This window comes from Podarcis liolepis (genome assembly GCF_965112155.1).
Source record: "Podarcis liolepis genome assembly, chromosome: 1".
Lineage (NCBI taxonomy): Eukaryota > Metazoa > Chordata > Lepidosauria > Squamata > Lacertidae > Podarcis > Podarcis liolepis.
This window is the reverse complement of record NC_139554.1, coordinates 88,776,635-88,789,991: the sequence shown is the minus strand read 5'-3', so window position 1 is coordinate 88,789,991 and position 13,357 is coordinate 88,776,635.

Genomic DNA, 13,357 nt, shown 5'->3' with positions numbered 1-13,357 from the left:
AACACAGTAATTATTTCTTTTCCTGGAGGGGGTGGGATGGATAGTTCAATGCCAAAACTAATCTCTGTGACACGTATCTGTATCCAAGTCTCAGTCCAAACCACTGAAATCGTGGTTTCATTTGCATCTAGGTTGAAAAAAATTTCAATTTGTTGTTCAATTTGTTTTCATTTATTTATTTATTTTGGCATACAACCCTCTCTCACACAAAAAGTTGCTGCCGAATTGCAATCTCTCGATCTCATTTGTTCCTTAAAAAGAAAGTTTTGATGCAAAATTCAAAAGCCAGAAGAATGAAGTACATCATGAAAATTAGTACACCGGATAATGGAAATATGGTGGCAGTCATAGAAATGAATGACAATTGTTTAATAGATGTATTGTTCAGAGAAAACTATAGCAGGGTGGTCCAACCTTGAGGCCTTTTGTGGTAGCCCTCAAAAACAAGTGAGGCACTGGGCTTTGGGAAGGAGGTGTGTGGGCTTTGAAAGGCTCCTAGAGTCTTCTCACCTCGTTCCCAAAGCATGCTTAGCACTTTTCCAGCTTGGTAAGAAGGTGGGAAGGCTCTTGGGGTCTGCCAGAGCCTTTACCGCCTCCTCAAAGCCCAGTACTTCACTTAGCTGGCTTTGGGAAGGCAGTGTGAGGGCTGGGGGGGAGCACATTTTGGCTTCACTACCCACCTCCATGAGACAAGGCAGCCCATGGGTTCCGTATCAAAGCACTCTTGTGGCCCAACTGGTATAAAAAAGTTGGGCTGCCCAGAGTTATAGAGAAGAATGGGCATATAGAAATTCAGAGAGTTTGCATCCTTCTTGGGATGGTGGTGAGGAATAGGAAACTTTCCTGTTAGAGTGAAACTCTCAATTCTTTCTTTAGGGGAATGCAATGTAGTTCCTGTGATGTTCCCCTTCTCACTCAAAAATAGATGGCCAAATGTAATTTTGTTGTGAAATGTAAATTGTTTTTGTTCATTTGCAGCGGTGAGCTGGGTATAGGGATCTGGTGGGAAGACTTGTGTGGTTTATTGCTTCTGTGAAACATCCTGAAAACTCAGTGTGCCTAATAAGCTTAGCTACATTACTCTGTGTTTGGTTGTTTATTCATTCATTCATTCATTTCTATACCGCAAACCACATAAAAGTATATCTCTGTGGTGTACAGAATCTTTATATGATATGCAGTGCGTCTGTGAGAATTGGGGAGATGATAACAGCTGAAAACATGTAAAAGTAGCTGGATTTCAGAATTATTGTTTTATTTTTCTCAGATCAGATAGCTAAGACTACATCAAGGGAATAATAGACAATGGGAAGAATAAATCACTTCCTGTTGCATTTGGGGGGGTGGATTTATATAAATAAAACTTTTTGAGATGAGCAGATATCAACTGCAAATCAAATGGATTGGGTTTGGTCATTTTTTTTAAAAAACAAAAACCTGCACGACTGTAAAAAGATGTACACGCAGGCAACCTATCAGCCAGCTTTCTCTGGGGATGCTGTCCTTAAGGTGTGAATTGGACTGGAATCTTGAACATTGTAGCTCATGCAGTCTATGCAGCTAATATCCAATGTTAGACATATTCAGCATAGCCTATTGATTCCAATGGGCCTTCTTTGAGTATGACTTAGCTGGATATCAATGCATGTCGGCAGGTTTCCTCACAGCAGATACACCCTCAACCCATGAACAGTCTTGGGAACAGTCATGCTAAGCATGACAGTAGGGGCAGGTTGAGAGTGAGCTTGACCTTGCTTATTTTGGAACACCAAAATTGCTTTTTTAAGGTAACCAAATTATATGTCAAGAAATACTGCTAAGAAGGGCCGAAGAGTGTCCTATATAGGACTATACGTCTCAGTTGTGGCATGAGACTGTAAAAAAAGAAAAGGGGGGCAGAGGGAGATGCAAGTGTGAAGAAAACACCAAATATATCTTTTTTAGATGGAATAATAAAATTTATTCCAATGTTTTCTATAAATCATGAAATTGTTATTTTATGTGCCTTTGGAATTCCTCCCTTTTTTTATGCATCATTTCTCTCTCTCTCTTTGGTCCAAATGTTCTACTCAGAGGGCAGAGGATGATGGTACCTGTACAGAAATGCAATTGTGGATCCAGGTGGTAGTTTAATAAGCTCTGTAAGGAGAACAAAATGTGCTAATAACAGAGAAGGTTAAGAAGGCAAGGCAAGAAGCCTCACACTTGAAAACTAACAAGTCACAAAGGAAGACAGACAGCAAGATAACAGGGATACAAGGAAAGCTCACTGTATACACACACACACACACACACACACACACACACACACACACACACAATTTCATCCCTCCACCTCTCTCCTCCTTTTCTTCCCTGGGGGTCTCTGCCCTCATATCCAACATTTGGCCAACCACAATGCCTGTAATGTCCACCATACTCATACTAGGCTTAATTTCATTTCAAGGTAAAAATGGAAGTCAGAAAAGGGGAAGGAATCTCGTTTTCTTTAGCCAAACTGTGTATCTCCTATTTCTTTTATCTTCTGTTTATACTACCGGTTTTATCCAAAAGAGTTTCATGGGAAAACATGAATGGAGGTTGCAAAGAATCCTCCAATTGATCCCATATAACAACTTCACACAGTGCCAGGGACATTTTTATACTGCTATCCTTCCTCTCGTGTCCTGCATAGATCTTCCCTTATTCTTAAATAAACTACATTTACATGGCAAGCCATGCTTTGCCCAACAAATCAGTCTTCCTTTTTATTGTTTTAAAATTATAGAGTATGGTCTCTTCCCTTCTGATGGTATTCAAGTGCTTATTCCAAATTGAAAGCATATTAGTCCAATCACGACAGCATTATTGTATGTAGAAGGATGACCTTTTTAATATAATTTCACGGTGGGGAGGAAGGATTTACATCCTTCCGATTCTATAGAATGTGGCTTCTTCATTCTCATCCTTTCAATTCACTGTGGCATTTGAGCTTAATGCAAAAATGTCATTTGCACTACCAGGAGATCCAGCCACCCCAACTTCTTCAAACCATCAGGCTCCCCCCCTCCTCTCTCCCTTATTGTTCATTCAATTTAGCTTCCTTTGGCTCCCCTATTAAATATGCAGGATCTTCATTATGCAGCTGGGAGGCAAATAATGTAAGATTAACGCAAAGCCTTGCAAGGGTTTTTTGGTATTATTATTATTAATATTAATAGCACAAGCTTCACACGTATTTTTATGCTTTGCTAACCTGAATGTCAATAGAATGTGTAATTCAATTTCTCCCTTTTCTTCTTCGGATCAGTGATACTCAGCTTAGAGAACAGCAGGGGTGGAGGGATTTTAAGACCAAATCCTGCCCAATTGCTGAGGCTAAGGCTACAGTCCTAACCCCACTTCATGGATACTAAGCCTGCTTAGGTTCAATAAGACTTACTTGTGAGTAGACATAGTTAAGACTGCAGCAGTTTCAGCTTTCTCTAAGAAGACGAAAGTTCTGTGGCATCTTAGAAGACAACTTATTTGATGCAAGGACACCCCAAGTTTGAGTCTAAAGGGGTCAAGTTTTTGTATGTTCCCAAGTTCAGTTCCCCCTTCTCAAGGTAAAGAACTGAGCCCTTGGGGCAAAGAGAAGCAGACTCAGTTCTGTTCATGAGCATTCAAATGAGAGCATTTGAGTGTCCCTACAATTTGGATGTGTCTAACCTTATGACACTCTAAATAGCGACAGAGGTCTTGCTTAGCTGGGTCTCTTGTTTTTGGGAAAGATGGCAGTGCTTTACGCCACCTCAAAATTATGTGAAGTCAAAAGATAAAGCTTTACTTCTCAGAGCCTACCCATTCCTTAAATGGTGAGAAGTTAAATGCCAATTTTGCAGGGCCGATTTTGTTTGAAGGCAAAAGTAATAAAGACATCAACAGTAGTGTCTTTGTAAAAAAAATCTGTGTCTCTACAAAGACAGATGCCAAGAAGGATTACTAGGATGAAGTAGGCATCACAAAGAGTGCTAGTCCCAAAGCAACAGCTGTCCAACCTTCCCAATGCAACTGGCTTTCCAGAACAAAAGCCTAAACTGTTTTTCAAGTCTCCTCTTTAGACACCAGCTCAGCTAGAACCAGACAAAATGAGCTTTCGTATATACAGCCAGCTCTGTCTTTATTTTTTATAGAATAGGGGAGGAGATGCAGTTCAGGAGAGTCCAGAATCAATGATCTTCTCTTCTAGGTTGTAGAATTTATTCCGCTTCGATTTTCCCATGTTGTGTGACCAAAGCTTCATAGAGGACATGGCTTTCTAATGATATTTTGCTTTTGTCTTGGTTTTGCTCAGCCATTCTAATGCTTTCAACCTTATTATGATCATTTATTAAATTTGTATAACCCCTTCATCTGAAGATCGTGATAAAAAACAAAAACAAGACAATAGCCCCCCTCCCACAAACACATTTAAAAGGCCGTAAAATGTTTGATTGGCTCAAGGTTATAGAGAAAGATTTTTGCCTGGTGCCGAAAAATATGTAATGAAGGTGCCAGATGAGCCTTCCTAGGGAGGGCATTCCACAAGTGGGGAGCCACCTCAGATAAGACCCACAGAAAGAAGGAGCTGAGATGATGACCACAGGGTCTGGGTCAGTTCATATGGGGAGAGGTGGTCCATGAGGTATTGCACCCTAACCCATTTAAGGCTTTATAGGTCAAAACCAGCACTTTGAATTGGGCCCAGAAACTAATTGGCAGCTAGCCCAGTTGGGACAGGTTGGGCATGATGTGCTCAAACTGTCTTGCTCCGGTGAGCAGCTTTGCCTCTGAATTCTGCAGCAGCTGCAGATTCCAAACCGTCTTCAGAGGCAGCCCCATGTACTGTATATTGTGGTAGCTTTTTCCTCCTTCAATTTATCCAATCTTATTAAAAATCCCATAGTAGTCCCAAAGCTGATGGCTTTAGTGCCTAGCAATTCTGAGCCCCCCCCCCAATCATTTCATATGAAGATCCAACAAGGCAGAAAACAGTTCTTTTTGTAACAGCTCCATGATGATGGCTCCTAGGGTTAGGGGAGGTCATTAGCGTTATTTATATATTTGGACTAATCTGAGCTACAGCTTTAAGATCATCTCAATAAAGAACAAAATTAAATCTCATTTTACAAGCATCTCATACCCTTTCCACACACACACACCAGCCTTCCTGGAAAAGAAGAAGACAATTGTAACTTTAGTTTTCATGTTGTTACCCTGGGTGTTTGATAGAAAGTCGGGGTGTTTGATAGGAATCTGACTAGAAAACAATACTGACGGGAAGATAACAAGAAAACCCATTTATCAGTTTGACAGGCACTGGATTTTATATGAGTATAAATTCTTTGTGATGGAGTAGGGTTGTCTTCTATTTACCTTAACCTCATATAACCAATGTTTAGGCTGAACTGAAGTCCCCGTTTCAGAGTAATCATGTTATGCTCAAGTCAAATCGTTCTTAATGAACTCAAGGAAGGATAAGCCCCAGGATTTATTAATGTGATCTTGTCATCAAACATCAAGCAGCTCCATGACTACAGCTATTTCGCTATCAGTAAATACTCAGTGATGGGTGCTTCATGGCTGTTTATTAGCACCTAATACATTCTGGGTTATTCTGATTTACAAGTTTTGACATGAGGTGCTTCCAGTAAGGCAAAAACACAAGAGCCGTTCATCTGATTTGCAAGTTTGCTAAGGCAAAATATGTGCAAATGATAATCTTGCTTTTCTGGATTGAAAAATGTTGATTTTTAAAAATATTTCCCCAAATATGCACAGATAATAATAATAATAATAATAATAATAATAATAATAATAATAATTGTATGCCACCCATCTGACTGGGTTGCTCCAGACACTCTGGGCTGCTCCCAAAAGAATATTAAAAACACAATAAATCTTCAAACATTAAAAACTTCCCTGTACAAGACTTCCATAACAAATGATGCTACTCCTGAACTTACATATTCTATATAATAAGTGTACACAATACACATGTTGACCACACCCAGTGGTCCAAAAAGTGGTGCTAAAACTCAAGATTGTGAGTCTTGTTCAGTCCTTCCAGATGTGTGTATATTAACTTTGCTAACAGCTCACAGGGAAGGCTCTTCTCCTGTAAGCAGGATTCCATGCATGTTCAGGTGTGCTCTCCTTTCAGATGCCATTTCAGTAGTTCCTATCTAAATTGGATTGCAAAATCCATTTCAGATTCCACAATCTACCCTGGTGATTCGAGTGAAGAGGTTCTGCCAAAAAAATGGAAGTTTGACCATTTGACCATTGTAAATCAAATATGCATTCTAGCCAATGTTGGGTTTTGATGTCAATGTCAGATGCAAACAAAGAAACAAACAAATATTTGTCAATGAAATATTGGGCAGGATTGAGTTAGGGTAATTTGTTGAGCTAGTGGGATGAGATTCACTCATGGAATAGGACTTTCCCCTCCTCTCCTCCCCTTAAAACTTTGCTAGGGAACCCCCAGAACTGGTTTAGGGGAGCCCAGGAAAAGAAGTGGGGGAGTCCTGTTGAACAAGTGGACCTCATTCTGCTCACACATGCCCCACTCAGTGACACATTGGATTACACCCATTGCCCTTTATTACACATTAGTTAACTTACTTATCCTCCCAGGAGTTTAGGTCCTTTTTTATTATAACGACTATATCCAAAGTCAAAGAGTGTATCTCAAAACTCATCAGGAAAAGGTAAGTGCTTGCTATTGTTTCCCCCCTCTATTGTTCCTCATTTTTTAAAAAATCTTTTTCATTGAGTTTGACCTTGCAAATTTAAATTCAAACAATAAACATCATCATCATCATCATTTAGGATTCCCTGAATCCTTTGATTCTCCTCCACCCTCCCATGGTTACCATTTTCAATCTTTTTTTCCACTGCTTCACTTATTTTCTCTATTTTTCTTATATAATCTTCTCTATTTTTCTTGTATAATCCAATTTTACCTTAGTTTTTAGTACATCACAAATGTTACTCGAATCCTTTTAGTTGTTTACAGTGTTCTCTTAAGTACAATGTAAATTTTACCCATTCCTTCTTAAAGTGCCTCTGTTAATGGTTTTTGATTTTCCTAGTCAATTTTGCCATTTCAAAATAATCCATCATCTTCATCAGACAGTCGACTCCGGTTGGGACTTTATCTTCTTTCCCTCTCTGGACCAGTAGTATCTGTGCTGCTGTCATTGCATACATAAATAATCGTCTCTGCTCCTTTTGTATCTCTTGTCGCTCAGATTTTGACCTAGATCAGGCTTCCTCAACCTCAGCCCTCCAGATGTTTTGGGCCTACAACTCCCATGATCCCTAGCTAGCAGGACCAGTGGTCAGGGATGATGGGAATTGTAGTCTCAAAACATCTGGAGGGCTGAGGTTGAGGAAGCCTGACCTAGATCTCCCCAGTCCAATTCTAGATGAGACTAATGCCCCCCTCTCTCCATTTCAGTGGGGTCTTTTGGGGGGGGGGATACTGCAAAGAAAGAGGCATTGTTGCCCATTGAGTGGGTATAGGAAGCACTGCCATCCCTTTCCTTTTGTTTTCATCATCATTGGGGAAAGACGTAGCTATGTTGACAGCATGTGTGTGTGCGTGCGCGGGGGGGGGTTAAGCAAGGGGAGAGTCACAAACATTTTCACACAAAAACTCCACCCCACCTCCCACTTTCAAGCAGCACATTTTTGGGGGGTGAAAATCCATTGCAGTCTTATGCCCCTCATTCTCACCATTGCACCACATAGGCTAAGGAACCCTCAGGTGCTATCTAGCCCTAAGGTAACAGTTAACTTTCTGGCTTTGTCTCTTCTTCTGATCTCAAAACACAACTATATCTATATGGCACATTGAGGCTTCTTCATTCTCTCTGCTCCAGTTTTTCTTTCTTTTGCTTGCATAAGACATATAATTAGCCCAAACAAAGCAAGAGATTTGAGTGTTTGTGCTGCAAAAACTGAAGTGTGCCACATCAAGTGGGATGTGACAAGGGCAGTGTGCATACAAATTAAATTTCACAGTCATGATTGCCCTTTCGGAATATGAACTTAGCACATATATACACACACAAGCACACAAAGACACCACTGAGATTTGATTGAATATATCTGTATCTATATGGAGAGAGAGAGGGAGACTGTGCACCATCAAAAAAGCAGCATGAGCAGAGATTCTCCATTCCAAACTTGATCGGTTTCACATAGTGAGGCAGTGCCATGCATATTAATAGTTATAATGAAACCTATCCTAAATAATTCACACATAGCATAAACAGCTTTGTAAATGTGATGCATTTAATTTTTTTCTGGCAAGAACACATTGATCTGATCTGAAGCAATTAGAGCTAAATTGTGCCTTTGTGCCACATTTTTCTCGATATGAATAATCTTTCCTTACAATCCAAATAATGGGTTGAAGAGGAAGAGAACTTACTTTGAAAAAATCAGTTACTCATCCAGGGGCGGGGGAGTTCATATCCACCTAAAGAAGGTTGTTGGAGATGAAACAGCTTCCAATATTTTATTATCAGCCACATACTTTCTTTCCACAGTAGCAACAGTGGCTTATTATAAGTTCTGTGTGGGTACAAATAGAATGGTAGCCGTGTTGGTCTGCCATAGTCAAAATAAAAAAATTCCTTCCAATAGCACCTTAAAGACCAACTAAGTTAGTTCTTGGTATGAGCTTTCGTGTGCATGCACACTTCTTCAGATACACTGAAACAGAAGTTGCCAGATCCTTCTATATAGTGAGAAGGTGGGGAGGGGTGTTACTCAGAAGGGTGGTGGGAATGGGAGATAGGCAGATAGCTGGGAGAGCCTGTTGACGACTCTTAACGACTGTAATAGGTCTTACAGGAAAAGGCAAGGGGTGAGAAGGTGAGAAATGGTATAGTCATGTATAGTGAGATAAGAATCCAATGTCTTTGTTCAACCCAGGTTTTTCCATTGTTTTGAGTTTGGTAATGAGTTGTAATTCAGCAGCTTCTCTTTCCAGTCTGTTTCTGAAATTCCTTTGTAGTAAAACAGCTACTTTGAGATCTTGTATAGAATGTCCTGGGAGATTGAAGTGTTCTCCTACTGGTTTCTCTGTTTTGTGATTCTTGATGTCAGATTTATGTCCGTTTATTCTTTGGCGTAAGGTTTGGCCTGTTTGTCCAATATAGAGAGCTGAAGGACACTGTTGGCATTTGATGGCATACACAATGTTAGACGATGAGCAATTAAATAGTCCCGAGATGGTATGTGTGATGTTGTTGGGGCCAGTAATGGTGTTGTCCGGGTGTATGTGGCAGCAAAGTTGGCATCTGGGTTTATTGCAGGCTCTGGTGCCAGTGTCTGTGTTAAGTCTGGTTGTGGTATTATTGTGGGTTAGGAGTTGTTTAAGATTGGGTGGCTGTCTGTAGGCAATGAAAGGTCTTCCTCCCAGAGCTTGAGAAAGAGAACTGTCATTGTCCAGGAGAGGTTGTAGATCTCTGATGATGCGTTGTACTGTTTTAACTTGGGAGCTGTATGTGATGACTAGAGGTGTTCTGTTATTTTCTTTTTTGGGTCTGTCTTGCAGCAAGTTCTCTCTGGGTATCAGTCTGGCTCTGTTGATCTGTTGTCTAACTTCATCTGCTGGGTATTTTAGTTCTGAGAAGGTTTGCTGTAGATCTCTTAGGTGAGAGTCTCTGTCTGTAGAGTTGGAACAGATGCGGCTGTAACGTAGTGCCTGGCTGTATACAATGGACTGTTTGGTATGTTTGGGATGGTAGCTGGAGGCATGTAGATATGTTTGTCGGTCAGTTGGTTTGCGGTATAAGGTGGTGTCTATGCGCCCATCCTGTATTTTTATAGTAGTGTCCAAAAAATGTATTTCTTGCATAGATTGATTCATTGTAAGGTTGATTGTGGGGTGAAAATCATTAAATTTCTGGTGAAAGGTGTCCAGGGTCTGTTGACCATGTGTCCAGATGATAAAAATATCGTCAATGTATCGCAGGTACAAGAGAGGTTTGAGTGGGTAGGAGTTCAGGAAACGTTGTTCTAAATCTGCCATGAAGATGTTGGCATACTGTGGGGCCATGCGGGTGCCCATTGCTGTGCCGCTGATCTGAAGGAACAGGTCATCACCGAATTTGAAGTTGTTGTGGGTAAGGACAAATTGGCAGAGTTTGGTGGCAAGGTCCGCTGTGGTTTTATCTGAAATGGTGTTCCTTATAGCTTGTAAACCATCGTTGTGTGGGATGTTGGTATATAGAGATTCCACATCCATAGTAGCTAGTACTTAACGAAGTGGCTGGAAGCAGGCATTGGGGGTGGGCCTCCCTCTCTTCCAGCAGAAAGGAAGATCCACAAAGTCCTATAGTCCCTTGCATGCTTCCCCAGAGACCAGGGACTACACTTTAGTGTTAACTGTAACCAAGAGAGGACCTTTGATGTCTCCAACATCTGAAATTGCACCTCTAATGGATACAAGTGCCACCCTACAAATAACCTCACCCTAAAGTGACAGTAGAGTTACGTATTGTAGGTCTTTCCTACACCATCCTCCCGTCAGTTCTTCCTCAACATTGAACGCAAGTCAAAGTGTGTATCAGAAAGAAAGAAAATCACATCAGTTCAAGAAGAGAAATTGGCAAAGCAAAAGAGAAGCCTGATACATATCAAGAGAATTTAGTCCAGGCTGATTACAGTCTTTCTTTGAGTCCCCATGACCCTGCAATGTTTTTTGAAGAACTGTCCAATTTCAGCTTCATTCACCTGCTACCCAAAGTGTACAACATAAAATTCCAAGCACAGCAGCACAAACGGAAATTCCATCCTGGTATAGAACAACAGTAAATAACCTCAAGAGATCAATATTATTTTTTTGGCAGAATGATGGATGAGCCAATGAAATAATTTGGGAAGAGCCATATTGATGCATGTCTGGCTGCCAATAGTTTCATTTAATTCCTGTGTAATTTGAAGGGATTTGATTGTGATCGATATACTGCAGTCTATTATATAAAACACACACAGAAACACACACACACAGAGAGAGATTATTGTAAAAAGAGATTAAATCCTAGTGATGTATGGGAGCATTTCACCCATACCCGCCAGTGCCTTCAATCCAAGTGCTGACCTACCATCTTCAATCAGCATTTCCAATTGGATTATAGAGGCCTATACATAGTAAGTAGTCTCAATTGCTCAGTGTGGGACATACTAAAGCAGAGAGTCACCGCCTCCGTCATTGTGGGCCCATAACTCAACTGTAGAGCAACATACCCTCCAAGTGTCCCATTTTAAGCGAGACATCCCGGATTGACAGAAACCGCCCAGCATCTGATCCCAATCCTGGATATACCATTTTGGATCCTGTGCTCTGGCCGTACCAGAGCGTGGGACCAAAAGATGCATTTTGTTGTTGTTGTTCTGCACTGTGGTGTGAGTCAGTTGCCTCACACCAGAGCGTGGGACCAGAAAACGAAGGGAAAACTTGCCTTTGACCTGTGTGTTGCCACATTTCTTTTTCCTTCCATTGCGGTGCTTCCAGAAGCTGGCTTCCAGAAGTATGTCTGAGGAACTGGCAGGAGAGGAGGAGGAAACTATGCTGGCTGGTGCAGCATCTCCCAAGACAGTGGTGGAGGAGGAGGAGGCCAGCAGGCAAAGATAGGAAGGGGAGGGGGCAAGGGGGTGGCGGCAGAGAGGGGGCGAGTGGATGAGTGCTGGTATTGGCAGGATGATTGGGGTGTGTGTGCCCTGATTTGCCCTCCCAAAATGTTGGGGGGTATGGAGCAGGTGCTTTATAGAGAACCACATGTTAAATTTCCCGCATCTCCAGTTAACAGGATATCATGTAGTATAGCAGGGATGGGGAACCTGTGGCCATCCAGATGCTGCTAGACTACTCCCAATACCCTTATCACCTCTGAGCAAGCTGGCTGGGACCGATGGGAAGTCATTCTCCATCACTTATAACGTGTTGCAAGAAAACACAGGAGTAGAGAGTGCTCTAGTGCTTAATTCCTGCTTGTGGGTTTCTCACAGGTAACTGTTTGGCCACTGTGAGAACAGAATGCTGGACTAGATAGGCCATAAAATGGATTCATCAGGCTCTTCTTATATGCAGGGGTGTAGGAAGCGGGGGTGGAGGGGGCGGCATGCCCCGGGTGCCACTCTGGGAGGGGTGACAAGATGGCCCCTGCCTCCCTCCAGCTGTAGAGTGGCTGAGAGTGCCCGCAGTTCGTATGGGCACCGCTCACGTGATGGCTGTATGGGCTGCCACTCACTCATACCATCTATTTGGGTTGCCTCTCGCACGGCGACCATACAGGCTGCCGTGCATGCACAGTCTGTATGGGATACCGCTTGTGTGGCAGCCTGTACAGTCACCATGCAAGCGGCAGCCCGTATGGCCGCTGCACGTGAGTGTCAGCCTATACAGACTGTGCATGTGCGGCATCCTGTACGGTCATCGCACATGCGCAGTCCATACAGGCTGCGCTGCCCCGGGTGCTGGAAAGGGTTCTTCTGCCAATGCTTATATGCTTTGGTTCTAAGCTAGATGGACCAATGGTCAGTCCTTTCTGCCACATCCCACATCAATCCAGCTTTGCATTTCAGAGTTTGACAGACATTTTGCATACATCTTTGTAGATTTGAGGGCTAGATTTGGCCTTGGTGTACACTGAATGACCTTCATGTATTAACTGTGCCAGGGCTTTTTTTCAGCCAGAACTCACCAGAACTCACCTCTGGCACCTCTCAGTTGGGTACCATTGCCATTATAAAAGAATAAGGGAAGTGTTCATGGTGAGCTCCAGCACTTCTTTTTCTATAAAAATAGCACTGGACAGTGCAATCCTCTAAATATTTATTCAGAAGCAAGCCATACTGAGTTCAACAGGGCTTTATTCCAGGTAAGTGAGTATAGATTGCAGCCTTAATTAAGCTCTGTGCAAGCTAACTTCAAATATGCAAAGATAATATGCTATTGAGGGGAGGTGGGGAGCCAAGTGGATTTAATTTTCTGGCAAATGAATGAACCTAATACCTGCATTTAAAATATGCACTCAAAGAAAAAGGCACACTGTGGTACTCTATTAGCTTGTAAGAGATAAAGTTTTGGGGTAAACATGTATGTCTGCAGATAATGGCTTTAAAAGCAAAATTCTCTTACCATTCTTTTTCACTGTTATTTTAGCACATGAATCTAAGTGATAACATGCACCAAAATGGTTAGGAATCCTTCTTGGAAATTAAAAGAAAACTCAGGCTTTGAAACACAACTTGCAGACATACTGTAGAGAAGAGGCACTGAATATCCCCTCCCCTCTCAGGTTGTTATTATCCACAGTTTAAGCAATCAAAGGAG